Source organism: Vespa velutina, chromosome 20 (genome assembly GCF_912470025.1).
Source record: "Vespa velutina chromosome 20, iVesVel2.1, whole genome shotgun sequence".
Taxonomy (NCBI): Eukaryota; Metazoa; Arthropoda; class Insecta; order Hymenoptera; family Vespidae; genus Vespa; species Vespa velutina.
The window spans coordinates 1,205,674-1,224,183 of record NC_062207.1 but is presented as its reverse complement, the minus strand read 5'-3'; the positions used below and the strand labels follow the sequence as shown (position 1 = coordinate 1,224,183).

General features: G+C 27.6%; 1 long non-coding RNA gene across 1 annotated transcript in view; it reads left to right on the top strand.

Annotated features, from left to right (window-relative positions):
* The window catches only part of LOC124956076, a 50,288-nt gene extending 32,285 nt beyond the window's left edge, over nt 1-18,003 (top strand). Inside the window, exons 2-3 of the long non-coding RNA XR_007103073.1 lie at nt 16,783-16,971; nt 17,923-18,003. This is a non-coding gene — a long non-coding RNA (uncharacterized LOC124956076). The remainder of the gene's footprint in view (nt 1-16,782; nt 16,972-17,922) is intronic.
* The last annotated feature ends 507 nt before the right edge of the window (nt 18,004-18,510 follow it).

Sequence of the window (18,510 nt, the reverse complement as noted above, 5' to 3'; positions counted from 1 at the left end):
GGATTCTCCCCTCTCTCTCTCTCTCTCTCTCTCTGTCTCTCTGTCTGTCTGTCTGTCTCTTTCTCTTGACGTTTGAATCAAGCAAAAGATCACCACCTATTTGAAAGATCAGAGAAAAACAGGGAATTGAAAGAAAAGATCTGGAAAGGAGAAGTAGAGCTGATTACTGATGTTGGGTGGTGTAGTATGGCGGAGGGTGAGGGAGAGGAAAAGGAGGATAGTAAAGGAGAGAATGAAGGTGAGTGAAGACGTAGATAGGCTGTTAGGAGTGGAGGGTTGGTAGTACGACGATAGTGCGTAAGAGAAAAGTGACGGAACGAGAAAAAGGGGAATTCAACTTTGGATTCTATCGCGTTGAAGATTTTCTTTTGATTAATTGAAAAAAATTGCAAAGTCAAACGTAACTCTGATCTCAACGAAACACGTTTTTTTTTTTAACTCTTTGCTATTTACCAATCACCACTCACACTTACTCTTCATCGATACTATCAGCTCGTCATTTAACCTTCGACGTTGGTGGTAACCAACGACGATGACCTAACTCGCGGTGACTGCACGTGACTGCGGCAATTTCTTCTCTCTCTCTCTCTCTCTCTCTCTCTCTCTCTGTCTTTCTCTTGTATGAGCGCGCGCGCGCTCATTCGCGACCACGCGGCACTTTCCGAACTTTGAAACTTTGAAAACTTTTGGCTCCTGTTAAATCCTCGTTATCCTAGAAATTAATCCCGCATCTCCATGGAATATAGCAGCTTCAAGAAGCCTGCGGTCTCTTTCTCTCTTTCTCTCTATACCTCCATCTCTCTCTCTCTCTCTCTCTCTCTCTTCCTCTTTCTCCCTATCTCCCTCTTCCTCTTTCTCTCTCGATAATAATGATGATGATAATGTTTTTACGTAAAATTTCTAATTACGTAAAAATTCTATTAGACGAAGTAAACGTGATAAAATATATACATATATATATATATATATATATATATATATATATATATATTAGGGGGACCGGAAAGTAATGTCGTTTCTGGGCATGTCGATATTTAATTGTGATTAAAAATAAAAACTTGTTAAAAATTTATTCGTTTGAATATAATTTAAGAAAGCGTCATTACTTTCCGGTCCCCCTAATATTAAATACATACTTAAATATTTATAATAATAATAATAATAATAATATTAATAATCACGTTATTTCCTCTTTCAGTGTCATCCAAGTTTTATATATATATATATATATATATATATATATATATATATATATATATATATATTATACTTTTTCCATATTATTTTAACTAATGAAGATATTTCAGAAGGTCAAATTTATTAACCCATTCTGTGTATATATATGTATATATATATATTTACGAATATGTTTGTGTATGTGTGCGTATACTCGGTCAAAGGATACACTATTCAGACTATCATATACTCATGACGTCTAACGTTACTTTGTATCTCAAAATACTCTGTCTCTCTCTCTCTCTCTCTCTCTCTCTCTCTCTCTCTCTCTCTCTCTCTCTCTCTGTGTATAGAAAATCATAGAAGCGTAACGTGAATTGGCATTTAAATAGTACTCTGATTCCCTTTCAAAACGGAATATATATCTCGTAAGGTAATAGCAGTAATAGCTCGTAACTCTTCAACTTGTACAATAGAATCGACGTCGGTTTTGGTGATTTGAAATTCTAAGCTTGTGTACAACGTCTATAAACGACCGACACGATTCACTCGACCAAAGAGTATAAGGGGAATAACAAACTTTAGCGATTATTATTCGTATTAGTTTATCTCGTACGTGATTTATCGAAAAAGAAGAAAACAAACAAAACAAAACAAAACAAAACAAAAAAAAAAAACGAAAGAAAATAAAAGAAGAATGATGAACTATAAAATAAAGTTTGATAATTAACTGACGTTATAATTTATTTTTAAATTGAAAAAAGTAAGAGTGAGGAAGAAAGGATATTTGAAAAATTAACGGATGCAATTTTTTTCTCTGTTCCTTTTTCCTTGTTTTTTTTTTTTGTTTTTTGTTTATAATGAATATCTTTAGGATTTTGGCTTTTTTTTTCTTTTTTTTTTTTTTTTTTTTTTTTTTTTTGATTTTTCTTTTTTCTAATTTTAATTTTTTTTTTTATATTCGATTGGCCAATAAGTTGTGACGAAAATTATATACGAGATTTTTTTCTTTAATCGGTATAAAAAAAAAATATATATATATATATATATAATAAACAAGAAACAATCTTTCATTTTTTACATAATATATTGTACTTTTGCGAAAGAAAAAGAAAAAAAAAAAAAAAGAAAAAGAGAAAAAAAGCTAATCGCATTGAACTATCATCCTCCCCTTCCTTTTGTTCCCCCCCCCCCCTCTCCGCATCACGTCGTAATTCTTTAATTCGACTATTTATCTGAAATATGATTTTTCATTGACAAATCATTAATTATGTAAATAATCGATGTAAGATTATTAATCGCGTCCACCCATCGTACATTTTTATATGCAGATTTAATTTCGCAATAATAAAATTGTGGTGTCACGTTCTTTTTTATTTTTATTTATTTATTTATTTTTTTTTTTTTTTTTTTTTAATCCTTTGTATTATTATAATTCATAAATCGTTTAACTCGTTTAATCGATTTTTTTCTTATTATCTTATATATTCCGATACGATTATAAATTTTCAAATTATTCACTGCATTCTCAAATCGTTCGATTCGATACACATGTACCGAATGTGTGTGTGTGTGTGTGTGTGTGTATGTGTGTGTATATGATTGTTTACTTGTGTATGATTTTAATTATCGCTTCATTAGAGTCTAATTAAGTATGGAAAATGTTTAACGTATTGGACATAATTTAAATCTAAAACATTTCGACGATAAACATTAAAATGTTTCCCGTATATAGTACTATAACAAACAAATACAAACGTTTGTGATTTTACAACAATAGGGACATATTTATTTAATCCTCAGTGATATATTATTAATCATTATTATCTATACTGATCGTTGATTTATTTATTTTCAATATATCATCGTTTGTAAAGGGAAAGTTCAATATTAAATATAAACGTATAACGAGAGTTAATTTGTTTTATTTAACTTTATATCTATTAAAAATTGATATTATTGAAAATAATGATGTACGAAAATCTCGTATCATAAACTTTTTATACGTCATTAAAATATATTTAAGAGTAAATCTTCAGAATCTTCAGTGATCGTATAAATGCCAGATATATGAGCTTCTTGTATGAATAGCAAATTCGAAAACGGACGATGCGATTTGAAATCGAGAATAAGCCTTAAAATCCATGATATATATGATATATATGTATGTATGTATATATATATATATATATATATATATATATATGTGTGTGTGTATGTATTACAAGTGGTTCCGATGAAATATCTTCAATGGATTTTCCAAGCTTATTTTCCTATTCAAAATGATATAATACAAATCAAAAATTATACGGTATAATTATTAAATAAGCTATAACAATAATAATAATAGTAATTATTATTATAATTATAATAATAATAATAAAAGATGATTCAATAAATGAGGAAAAAAAATTACAAAATTAATATTTCCAAATTTAGAGCAGAAATAAGTTAATACTTTCATATGGAGTATAAAGAAAGAAAAAGCTGTATCAATCGGAGCGATCAAGGGTATGTTCCCGTTCAAAAGAAATAAAAAAAAAAATAAAAAAAGAAAAGAAAAATAAATAAAAGAAAAATGCAATTGTATTTTTCTGATGCACCAATGTATAATGTAAGTGCATAATATTATATCATCCGATACCATTTAACATCAACCTATAACATTTTTATCTATTTTTAACCGTTTAGCAGATAAAGCCTATTCCCATTGGATGGGTCACCCTGTATGTATATATGTACGTATGTACCTATACATATACACGTACATATATACATACATGCACACACACACACACACACACACACATATATATATATATATATTTATGTCGAAGAACTATTCTGATAGCAACAATTCGTTCAGTGGATGCTCAATCGTATGTATATATATATATATATATATATATATATATATATATATACTTGTGCATTTTTTTTTAAACGTGGAGAGACAAACATGGAGAGAGAAAAAGAGTGAGAGAGAGAGAGAGAGAGAGAGAGAGAGAGAAAGAGAGATAAAAAGAAATAAAGAAAGAACCACCGCTATCAAAACGAAACAAAAATAAAAAGAAAAGGAAAAAGAAAAAAAAATAAAAAGAACCCCCGAAACAAAAAAAAGACAGCGAGAGAGAGAGAGAGGGAGAGAGAAAGAGAGAGATGGTCGAGAGTTGAATGAAGTTGCGATCGTTTTGTCGATACCACCAATGTTGTCAGGTCGTCGAGAGGATGTATCTGCAACAAATGGAAGTGAAAGAGAAACAGAGAGAGAGAGAGAGAGAGAGAGAGAAAGACAGAGAAAGAGAGAAAGACAGAGAAAGAGAGATAGAGAGAAAGATATATTCTATATATATTCTATATATATATATATATATATATATATATATATATATATATATATATATATATATATATATATATATATATAGAAAGAGACCATTTTTGGTGAAGAGAGAAACTAGAACGTTCGCCGTTTATACGAAATTGGCCGGAAAGGACGAGAAGAGTACAATATGTACAATGCGTTTTTGCAACGAACAAAAAAAAAACTTTGGTGGCGTGAAGAATAATAACAGGTGGATAGCGTTTCGTCGAAAAGATACGCACACGTATAGGACATATACACGTACACGTGTTCGCACGAACGTACACACGTAAGAATTTTAACTCACTTGTACACGCACTGCTATACGATGATTCAACAACTCATGAAGTATTCAATTTCTCACGTAGTACTCAATTCGATTGAGTATATATATTGAGGAATATGATTTTTTATATTCTTTTCTTTTTTTTTTTTTTTTTTTTTTTTTTTTTTTTTTTTTTTTTTCTTTTTTTTTTTTTTCTTTTTTTTTTCTTATCTTTGTCTTTTTCCTTTTTCTTGTACTTTCTTTTTTTCTTTTTTTTTTTTTGTTTTCTTTTGTTTTCTTTTACAATAAACATTATATTTTCAATTATATTTTCATTATAGTTTATCGTGCAAATTGAGAATGAGATTCTTTATATTTTTTTTTTTCTTTTTTTTATTTTTTTATTTTTTTTTTTCTTATCTTTGTCTTTTTCCTTTTTTTTGTTCTTTCTTCTTTTTCTTTTTTTCTTGTTCTTTCTTTTTTTCTTTTCTTCTGTTTTTTCTTTTACTATAAACATTACATTTTCAATTATATTTTCATCATAGTTTATCGTACAAATTGAGAATGAGATTTTTCATATCTTTTTTATTTGTTTTTTCTTATCTTTGTCTTTTTCCTTTTTCTTGTTCTTTCTTCTTTTTCTTTTTCTTCTGTTTTTTCTTTTACAATAAACATTACATTTTCAATTATGTTTTCATCATAGTTAATCGTTAAACAAATTGTGAATGAGGTCTTTCCCGTTTCTTTTTATTTTCTTTCCTTTGTTCCTCTTTTTTCTCTTTCTTTTATTTATTTATTTCTTTTTTGTTTTCTTTTGTTTTGTTTTTTTTTTCTTTGTTCTTCTCGTTTCCTTCTTTTTTCTCTTTACAACAAACATTATATTTTCCTCCGTAGAAAAATAAGAACTGCTCGAACGGAGGATAATCAAAGTCTCGATCGAAATTAAAGACGTTATTTTACGCGATGTTTATCGGAAGGAAAATTGAAAAATGTCTGTGAAAGGAGGGAGAAAAAGAGAAGGTGGAGGAAAAAAGAGAAAGAAAAATAGAAGGGTGGGGGGGGGGGGGAGAAAAAAGAAAAGAAGAGGAAAAAAAAAGATTTAAAGGGAGTAACCGAGCAATTGAATGGTAGGAAAAACGTATTTTACGAAAAAGGTTAATGGACGGTAGTAAAGTATAAAAAGAATAGATGGAAAACAAAAAGATTCTGTGTGTGTGTGTATGTGTGTGTAAGAGAGAGGGAGAGAGAGAGAGAGAGAGAGAGAGAGAATCGATATTAGGAAAATTAAAAGTCCGTTAGAAGAGAAAAAAATAGTAGAATTCGTTGAAAAAAATAAATAATATATTTTTAATCCCGAATAGTGCCTAATGGAGTGTAAAACATCCCAAATCAACTTTGACCTCGATTAAAGGAATTTGTCCATTGTATGATTTCATGAACTTTTCTTCCTGTTTTCCTGTTCTTTTTTTTCTTTCTTCTTTTTTTTTTTCTGTATCTTTTTTCCTTTTTTTTTTTTTTTTTTTTTTTTTTTTTTAACGACGGAATTACAAACAAAAAAATTTATTTTCGAAATTTCGAAGAATATACGGTAGTATCTTTTCCTTTCTTTTTTTTTTCTTTTTTTTTCTTTTTTGTAAATCAAAATTATTCATTCCGCGATAAATGACAGCCGTTGAAGGTATCTGACGTATTAAGGGCATCTTTCAATTGCACAAATTGAAATTAATTTTTGGAACTGTGTATAATAATTAAATTCAATGTCAAAAGAAGAAAGATAGAAGATTATCGATGTAATTATATTCCCTTCGTATAATATGCATGTGCATAGAGTATTATCGTGGGGTTAAGCTGAACGACAAAGAATATTTGAACACTGTTGAAATTGGGATGTGGACGAGGGATGAGAACAGAGAGAGAGAGAGAGAGAGAGAGAGAAGAGGAATTTAAAGAAAGGAAAAGACGTCCATAAAAAAAAAAAAAAAAAAAAACGGAGAAAAAAAAAGAAAAGAAATGAAAAATATTCTCCTTTGTTTTTTTTTTTTTTTTTTTTTTTTTTTTTTTCTTTTTTTTTTTTAAATCTATTCTGGTACATTGTACGAAATGGATAACTGACTTTTTTTTATTTTAGTTAATGTACGTATTTTTTTTCTTTTTTGTTTTTGTTTTAAGAATAATCTTTTAAAAGTTCGTTTTCTTTTCTTTTTCTCTCATTTTTTTTTCTTTTTTTTTTTTTTCTATAATTAATATACACATTGATTTCTAAGAATATTTCTTTTCCTCTTTTTTTTATTTTTCTTTCTTTTCTATAACATTAATCTGAAATCAATAATTAATATTTGTTATTAAAAATTCAGACATTATTTATCGAACAAATTATGTATACCTAAATATGTATATATATACTCATTTTATTTTTTCTGCCTCTCTCTCTCCCTCTCTCTCTCTCTCTCTCTCTCTCTCTCTCTCTTTTCTTCCTTTTACAGAGAAATGAAAACTTGTAAAAATATAAAACATTTTAATCTTTGAAATATTGAAAATTATAATGATAATCAAATATGTATACCAAGACAGTAATAGAGAGAGAGACAGAGAGAGAGATGGGGGGAGATACAGAAATCTCTCATGGGAAATAACAAGTATCTTTGATAAAGTGAATACATAAATAAACAGGATGCTGGAAAATATATTCTCAAAAATGATCTACGAAAAAGTATTAAATTATTGAGCAATGATATATAATATATACAATATCTGTACATATACATATATGTATATATAAATATATATATAAATATATATTTATTATGTATATATATATATATATATATATTTTATAAATAGTTTAATAACTTAAAAATAATATTTTCTTATGATCTGTCAATACCATTTGAAAATAATTTTCCCGTATCGATATGTATGTGTCTGTGTATATATATATCGATCTGTCGATGAATTCGTTTAAATATTCAATTCAAATCGAAATTTTCAAATATTGCGGACATTGAAAGGATGATGTATGTACTATGTACGTACTCGAGTTTTCCTTCGGTATCGTCAAATGTGGTCCATAAATCGAATAACGTATATAAGTTCGAGAGTATTGAATCGTAAATGTTAGTAGTTATCGATTATTTGAATATATTTGTTTATGTATAACGACTGATCGATCAATTCATTCAAAAAATTTATTCTATTTTTCTTTTTTTTTTCTCTCTCTCTCTTTTTCTTATCGCATCTCTTATGTGGCAAATTTTTTTATTTATCGATCATTCGAATTTATTAGTTCTTTTTTTTTTTTTTTTCATATTGACATCATAATATTCATTAATCATAAAGGAAGAATTTTTATTTTCTTTAATCGATTTTTCAAATTTATTTATTTATTTATTTATTTATTTATTTATTTATTTTATCCTGACGTTATCACTTTCATGTACGAAAGGGGAAATTTTCTTTTTTCTCTTTCTTTCTTTTTTTTTGGTCGATCATTCGAATCTATTTATTTATGGCAGTATAATGACTTTCATACACAAAATTGCTTTTATCTTGCATCTTTTTCTTTTCCTTTTTTTCTTTTTCTTTTTTTTTTTTTTTAACACGAACAATGTTTTATAACGGGGTCGAATCGATGAAAAGTTTCACGTGGGGTGTGTTACATTTGTGACACATATGTACGTACATATATAGGGGATGTTTTTCTATGTTGACGTCGTGGTCCTCTAACGCTTATCTTTTGTTTATTTCACCTCGTTCACATGCATCTCTCTCTCTCTCTCTCTCTCTCTCTCTCTCTCTCTCTCTCTCTCTCTCTACGTCTCTCTACGTCTCTCTGTCTCATTCTTTCCTACGCTTCGCGCTATCCATTCTCTCACTCATACATACGTACGTATAAACACATACGTGCCAAATACGGAGTAACGCAGGTAAAAGCGATTAATTCCACTTTTAGAATTTTTTCTGTTTGCTTTTTGTTAAATTTTACTGCCGAAAAAGGCTTAATCTATGCTCTACTTTTTATGTTAGATTTTTGAAAATAAATTTTCTTCGTTAACCCCTTTGACTGCGTGGTTGTTCTAAAAATTGAAGCGCTTCGCGTGAGATGGAATACCGTTAAAAAGAAAAAAGAAAGAAAGAAAAAGAAAAAGAAAAATGTAGATAGATACGAAAAGAAAAAAGAAAAGCATCATCAAAGTTTCTTATCACGTTATTTATAATAATCGTGATTTAATCGAACCTTAATCCATTATACCATAGAACATATTTTCCTCGATATATGAGACATATAACATCGACATGAGGCAATAGTAAACAATCGAAGTCTTCGTCGGGCGCATATATGCGTCCTATATGTCACCCCGCTGATACCCTTGGTCGGGCGCATATATGCGCCCACGACTGTCAAAGGTTTAATTATACTTTTTAACGATTTCTTTCATTAACCTAATCATATTATTTGACAATAATTCGTATATCGAGAAAAATTCAAGGATTTTCTTCGACGTGGCAATTTATTTTATTTGAAAAAAAAAAAAAAAAAAAAGACAATTTTTATTTCAAAAAAGAAAAAGAAATATATATATATATATATATATATATATATATATATATATGAAATAAAAAAAAATATTTGCAATACTTGAAAATAAAAGGAATAACTTTATCGATTTAATTGAATATAATTCTATAGAACAGATTTGATATAATTGCGATATTGATTATTATCGATAATTGCTAACGGCGATTTATAATGAAAAGTTTTCAACGTGTCAGTTAGAAATAATTGATCTGATAAATAAAAATTTTTAATCTATTCTTTAAGGAAAGAAAGAGAGAGAGAGAGAGAGAGAGAGAGAGAGAGAGAGAGAGAAAGAGACAAACATGGAGTAAGAAATATGGAGTATAGAAGAAAAATGAAAAGAGAATAATGCCGAACGTATGAAAGAATATCGTATGAGAGAGAGAAACAAAAGAAATCTAAACTTTCTACGGTTCTTTTACGGTTCAACCTTTCATTTCTACGCTGACGGAAACTAAAGGAGGGTGGGGGGGAAAAAATAGAAAGAAAATAAAAGAAAAGGAAGAAAAAAAAAAAAAAGCAGACAAGAAAGAAAAAAAGGAAATACAGCGCCAAATGCATGAAAGAATTTAAACTGAAAAATAAACATTGTGCTTGTTCATGTTATGGGGGACGGAGGGGAGGGGAGGGGAAGGGTGGTGGTGGCAGGTTACGTACGACACGTAGAAAGTTCAAATAATGAAAAAAAAAAAAAAAAAAAAAAACAAAAGGGAAAAAAGAAAACGAAATAAATCGATTTTTTTTGCTCTCTCTCTTTTTTTTTTTTTCTTTTCTTTTCTTCTTCAAAAATATTTTCATTCGACAAATATTATTATCCTCGACGAATATTCTCCGATAAATAAAATTTCATAAAAAGAAAAAAGAAAAAAAAACAAAAAATGTAAGGATGGATTAAATTTTTTTTTTTTCTTTTTTCTTGAATACTCTCAATAACCTTCTCAAGTCTATACCAATTTTCAATTCAAATAATTTGAATGAAAATTTTCACGTTTAATTCTAATTACTATTATTTGATCCTCGTCGATATGAACACTTTACGAAAATATATTTTCCAATTATAAATCGATTAATCGAAATTATATTTAATTGATTTATTATCATTGACGAAATCGTTTCAATCTTTAATATTATTCGAAGAAGAAAATTTTCTTTTTTTTTTTTTTTTTTTCTTTTTTCTTTACTATTCTTAATCGAATATACGAATTTATTTAATTTACGTAGGATTGACTTTGTGAAACTTTCAAACAACGAAAAAATTCGACTATCTTTATTTCATTCTCCGAAGAAAGAATCATTTCCTTTTATTTTCCTTCCTCTTTTATATATCTCTTCTTTCTCTCTCTCTCTCTCTCTCTCTCTCTCTCTCTCTCGAAATTTACGACAAATTTCCATTTGTTTTTTTATAAAGAAAAAAGAAATCTCAAAATCGTAATATGTACGATTCGCGTTTCCCGAGGATTTTCTATTTCTTTTTCGTTAGAGAGAGAGAGAGAAAAAGAAAAAAGAAGAAAAACAAAAAAAGAAAATACAAAAGAAGAAGAGAAAAAGATAAAAAAAAAAACAAAAAAACAAAGAAAAAACAAAAAAACAAACAAACAAACAAACAAAGATATAATACAAACGAATGCAAAGCAGTGCTACCAGCTGTAATCAGATCGCTCGGTCGGTACTTTATTTTCCAGAAAATTAGAGTCACCCTTGCGTGGAATAGTAGCATCCTCTGTAACTATGTATACATATATATACATATATATATATATACACACATACACATACATATACGTATTTTTACATATTTACACACACACACACACACACATATATATATATATAGATATTGTATATATATATATATGTGTGTATATGTATATACGTAGGTATATACATATGTTATATGTATATATATATATATATATATATATATATATATATGTATATAGGAACATCGTATTTGCTTTTACATTCCACGTACAATAAGTGTTTAGGTATGTAAATAAATACATTGAGAACGGTGAATGGTATGTGTTAGTATGGGTTAAAAGCACACGGATGAGAAGACGAATAGTCATTTGGAGAAGCATTGTAATCCTGTCGTTACGACCGTAATCCTTTCACTGAAAGAATTGGCTCGAATTGTCTCGACATTTAAACGCAATTCGAAATAACAGGTTTTTCTATGGAAATCCGAAAAGTTGTTGTTGTTGTTGTTCTCGTTCTTGTTGTCTTTGTTATTGTTCGAATAATGATTAAAACTATGATACATCTTAATTGAAATATTTTGCTCGATAACGAACACTCGGGATGTTATAAATAAATTTCAGATATTTTTGCTTTTTATATTTTTATTATTATTATTATTATTATTATTATTATTATTATTATTATTATTATTATTATTATTATTATTATTATTATTATTATTATTAATATTATTATTATACTAATATTATAGCGAAAAAATAGTTGCATTATTATTGTCATAAAGTTTACATAAATTTTAATTTAAATATAATATCTTTAAACACGATTTTCTCGAAAGCAGAGCCAAGAAACAAAAAAATATTTTTTATATATATAACATAATATAATTATATAATTTTAATTATGATAATTAATAATAATATAATTATATATATATATATATATATATATATATATATATATATTATGTTATCTATATACATATAAAACATTTTTTTCGTTTGTATGTATATAAATCGTGATATATATATATATAAAACAAAATTTATATATAAGGTTAATTTATAGTACATATATATATATATATATATATATATATATATATTTGTATAAAAAATAAATTTATATATAAATAATAATTAATAAATAAATAATAATTAATAAATAATAATTAATATATAAATATATTTTTATAATAAATAAATTTTTAATTTTTATTTAATAAAAAATTTATTAAAACATTTAAAATTTAATTTTTCTTTAAAAATTAATTAAATTTTATTGATAATATATGATTTAAAATTAAAAAAAAAAAAAAAAAAAAAAGTATAATTAAAACAAAAAAGAAAAAAGAAAACAAAAAAAATAGAAAATTTCTAACAACATACGCATTCGACCAGATACATATAAATATAATAATCAACGATATATATATAAAACTAATAGAAAGAGATGAGAGAAAATCTTGTATTTTTCAGATGACTATAGAAAATGTCAAAATAAAATTTTATTGCAATCATCGTCGATTTACGTAAATTTTATTATGAAACCAGGAAAGTCCAATGTCCCTTGAATATCCTTAATTATAAGATTCGCTCATATATTACGTTTAGCTATGACTATGAGGAAACGTGAAATGTTTAAGGGTGAGGAAGAAACGAATAGAGAAAGAGGAATATGCAGGCTGGGATAGGATAGGGTTGGAGTAGGGATTTGGGTGGGGTTAAGTTGGAGGTAAGGGTAAGGGTGTAACGAAGAGAAAGGGATATAAAGGTATAAGGGTATAAGGGTAAGGGTCATTGGTCGACTGCAAGGGAGCTACCTCTCCGGAATATATTATTAAACGACTAATTAAAATAGCCACGTTGTTACGCCCGTCGACGTCCTTCTTACTAACTCAACGTCTACACGTTCTTCGTTATCGTTTCTAAATTATTCACATTTATACAAGAGAGAAAGAGAGAGAGAGAGAGAGAGAGAAAGAGAAAGAAAGAGAGAGAGAGAGAGAGAGAAATATCATTTAAATTAAGAATAACCTAGGACGAATCCTGGAGGATTTCAAGTGAGACGAATTTGACGAGAAAAAGAGAGAGAGAGAGAGAGAGAGAGGAAAGGAGAGATAAATCTACCATCTAAGGGTATTCAAGAATTTATATAGGGTGTCCAATTTTATTCGATAGTTTTAAATTTGTCGATAATTGATTAAAATAATTTAAATCTCTAATTTAACAAAATTGAATTGAAATTGAATCTAATAACAATAGTTAATTGTTCTCTTAATTATGTATATCTTAATTATTTCTTTATATATATATATATATATATATATATATATATATATATATATATACAAGGTGTTTACGGACTGAAATTTGGTGGGATCGGATAATGTTATACTATAATATTAATATAATAATAAAAAAAAAAAAAATAATAATAATAATAATAGTAATGATGATAATATTTGCAACTTTCTTAAAAGGAAAATAATTTTTGTCCTTTAGATGTATATATATATGTATTACATGTATGTCATTAGAAAAGAAGGGAAGTTATTTTATATGGCTTAAATTATATGGTAACACCATGTATAAGAAACACCAATAAGTATGTATGTATGTGTATATATATATACATATATATATATCTATATATAGATCGATAGAGAGCGTTGAGAGAAAATTTCTTTTCTAAAATCGAGCCTGAAGGCAATGCTGAAAGATTTACGCGAAAATCTTCTTCGCTTTTAAGGTCGCATCAAAAAGCGATTTCTCCTTGTAAAGGTAACGGGCGAAGAAAAAAAAAAAAAAAAAAGAAGAAAAAGAAAAAAAAAAAAGAAAAGAAAGAAAGAAAGAAAGAGAAAAAAAGGAAAAAGGATTTATGCGAAAACCGATAAAAACGTACTTACATATGTGTCGTTTGAATTTGCAAAATTTCGTTTGAAACAATTTCTTAAGATTTATGTACATACATATGTACATACCATACATGTACATATACATACACACATATATATATATATATATATGTATTTGAACAAATAAAACGAACAGTCGCAAAAAAGTCCATATAATTTATATGACGATTTATATTATATTTCTAATTTTGTTATTATAAATTTTGAGAAAGATATGATATTAAAAAAGAAAAAAAAATAATCATCATAACCGTACGACTTTCTTAAGTCATCCCTACTCTCCCCTCCTCCTCCTCTCTCTTAAAAAAAAAAAAAAAAAAAAAGAAAAGAAATTTTATCGATATATCTAAATGGAAACAATAGGACGTTGAAATTGATCAAAGTTATTGTCCCACCGTGTATATGAAAAATGTAGAGAGTTCATTGACATTGGATAATCTTCTCTTCCCTTCTATCCGAAGATTTACTCACCCGTATAAACATCTCCGAACGATATTGTTTGGTCAGTTGTCGTTGAACCGTAGCAGACAAACGACCTTGTTATTAACTGCCATGTAGTTTCATACTTTCGTCGATCAAATACATTCTTGGATTGTAAACGAATTTCATTTATTCTAAGAAAACACATTCTCTCTGTCTCTCTGTCTGTCTCTCTCTCTCTCTCTCTCTCACTCTCTCTCTTTCTCTCTATCTGTCTCTCACTCACTAGTTTCTTTATTAGACAAATAAACGTAATAAACTTTTGTGAAATATCACAATTTAATATTAGCCAAAAATCTTTTTCTATATCTCATTTTATTATCATTTCAAAGATCTACATTGTATTAAATTTTATCCGAAATATATTATGTCACTTCATTTATAAATATTATGGATATAGTATAATACTTTAAATATAACAATTAGATCATTCTATTCTCCATTTGATTCCTTTTCTAGTTTCTCTCTCTCTCTCTCTCTTTTATATTCTTTCCCCATTATCTCTCTCTCTCTCTCTCTCTCTCTCTCTCTCTCTCCCTTTCTCTCTGTCTCACTTATATCTATTTATATATATACATATATATTTTTTTTTATATTTGTACATTTCTCTCCCTTTCTTTTTCTCTTTTTTTAATTTTTTTTTTTTTTTTTTTTTTTTTTTTTTTTATATATCACGATAAATAGCCTTATGTATATATATATATATATATATATACACCCCCGTAAAAGAGGCGGTATATTGCGTTCGGAACAACAGGATGAAAATTTCATATCAGCTTCTCGCACTTTAAAGGAAAAATCGTTCGACGTCGAATATTCGAACATGGGCGAAATGAAAAGCGCGTGAGAAGAAAAATAAAAAAAAAAAAATTAAAATAATATAAGGAAGGATTCGAAAAAAAAAAAAAAAAAAAGAAGAAAAAGGAAAAGAAAAGAAAAAGTAAAGGAAGAAAAAAAAGATTAAAAATAAGCAACAACGATGAATACGACGACAATGTTCCTTGTTAGAAATTCGAAGCCGCTTATTCCTCCTCCTCCTCCTCCTCCTCCTCCTCCTCCTCCCCCTCCTTCCCCTCCTCCTTCTCCTCTTTCTCCTTATTCTTCTCCTGTTTACCTGCCAATCCCTCACCCAGCCACCCAACTCATTCACTCATTCATTCCCATCTATCCGTTCGTTTATTTAATAATAATAAATCTTCTTTAATTAATGATAAATAAATTGTTCGTAATGATCGAAACCCCAATTAAAGATCAATGAAACTTTTATTAAGAGAAATTGAACTAATGAAAAATTTAATTCCTCGGGATATCGAAGTTCGTCGGTAATTTTCTTTTTTTTTTCCTCTCCTCTCTTTTTCTTCCTTTCTATTCTTTTTTCTTTATTTCATTTGCAATTTCATGAAACTGTAATCCGTCAATTCAAATATTTGCCAAAGATAAAGATGAATTAAAGTAAGTACCTTTGATAGTTGAAATTTCTCCCTGGTACTTTATTTTATCGGACGAGTGTTTTTTTGCCCTTTTTTCTTTTTGTTTTTCTTTTTTTTTTTTATCTTTTTCTTTTTTCTTTTTTTTTTTTTTTTTTGTTATTACTATAGAATAAATTTTTTATTTCGACCGAATGACACCGACTAAATATTAGATATAAATTATTCGATAGTAAAAATATTAAGTAAATGAAGAATGAGAGAAATTATGGGGAGATAGATTAAATAAATCAAATAATAAATTACGCGCGTATTTATATTGTGTTCGTTACGAATATTTACGAAAACAAAAAAAAAAAAAAAAGAAGATCAAATAAAATCGATAAAATTTTTTTCAATTTATTTATATAAATTATAATGACAAGTATGATTTCTTTTTCATACGAAATTTTATAAAGCATAAATATAATGATAATATATAAATTTAATATACCATGAATAATGTATTAAATTATATTATATATATATATATCAAAAAATTTGCATAACAAAGTTATAAAAAATTTCACATGAAATCCCGACAAATTGTGACAAATTATGATATTAAAATAAAAAATCAAACATCCTATCGTTCTTAATTTAGATACATCTTAATATACAAATGAAATTGATTCAAATATAAAATCTTGAAAAATATTGAACGATATACGTATACTTATCGATGCGTCATCAAACAAATCGAATGAATATTTAATTAATAAAAAGAGAGAGAAAAGGAAAAAAAAAAAGAAAAAAGAAAAAAGAAAAAAGAAAAGAAAAGAAGAAAGATAGATAAAAAGAGATAATCCTCATTTCGTGTTTCTCGCATTGTTACAGGAAACAAACTGATATGCGACTGCAATCTGGCATGGATTTGGGGACTAAGGAACGAGACGAAGAATACAAAGTTAAAGGATGCCCTCGAGGAACTCACTTGCTTCCTCGAAAGTAATAATACTGCAGCACCTAAGATCAACAATGACGACCTAGAGAGAAATCAGGAGCATGAAATCGCGCGAAATCCTGGTAAATTTCACTTATTGTTATATTCCTTCCTCTTCTATCTATTTGTCTAAGATCTAATACATACGAAAAGAGAAAGAGAAAGATATATATATATATATATATATATATATATATATATATATATATATATAAGAACAAAGATCATCGTAGGAATATTATAAATTATTATTTCGGCTTTTAACATCATTGACTTACAATCTATTCTTTATCTCTCTCTCTCTTTCTCTTTCTCTCTCTCGCACTTTCATAAAAAGTATATTCAACGATCGACGGAAAAAGCCTCAAAACTTTTAAAGTTAACAAGTTGAATTAACGAAGTTATATAAATATATATATATTAGTTATTTAACGATATATATATATATATATATCTTTTTTCTCACACTATCTCCGTTTCTTCTTTTTCTTTCTCTCTCTCTCTCTCTCTCTCTCTCTCTCTCTCTCTCTCTCTCTCTCTCTCTCTCTCTCTCTCTCTCTCTCTCTCTCTCTCTCTTTGTCGTCTGATAACATAACACGGGAAGGTCTTTTGATTTTCTAATTTCATTTTCAACGATGAAACCCTACGTGTCAAAAGATAGAAAGAGAAGGAAAATAAGAAAAAGAAAGAGAGAGAGAGAGAGAGAGAGAGAAAATAAGTGAGAAAGATAGATATATGGGTCTCGAAGGTGATCAAAGTTTCAAACAATATTTCTCACAAACCGCTTCTCGACTCCTTTTTATCCTACCCATCCCGATCCTTCTCTTCCTCCCTACTCACCCACTTTTCATCCCACTGTTATATAAGTTTCCTTATTTCGGTAGGTTCTTATATATTGAGATATCTTATATATATATATATATATATATATATATATATATATATATATGTATGTTCACATTTATGTATGTATGTATATATATATATCTGTATTTATATATATATTTATGTGTGTGTATGTATGTATGTTTTAGACACATATTTGGCTGATAATCTGAAGAATGGAAATAACGAAGACGAGGAAAGTTATTTAGGTGACATTGCTAATGAAAATTTGATAATTTGGGTGATGAATATGAGGATTCCGAATGGGATAGTAATTCTCAGCCTAAGGTAAAATTTTCTAAGTAAATTTTAATCGATGTTTCTCTCTCCCTCTCCCTTTTCTTCTCTCTCTCTCTCTCTCCTTTCTCTTCTTTCTCTGTGGTTCTTATATGCCAACGTGAAGATAACAATATTTGAATTAAAAGCGATTAGGTTGATCCTTGTTTCATTTTTAAATGAAGAGAGAGAGAGAGAGAGAGAGAGACAGAGAGTCACGTATATACTATATAATGAGCTGATTACATTTTGGAGTTGCTTTGACTCGACCGTTAATATTATTTTGTCCCTTTGTTGTTGTGATTTTAAATCAGCTTTGATGTTTTTCCTTGTCTTTGTTTCTTTATGGTATATAGCATGTTGATATTAAAAGATACGAGATAAGAATATCCTATAATTATGATAATATTTTTATTAAATTAGTAATAATTATATTAAATCTTATAATAATTATTATAGAT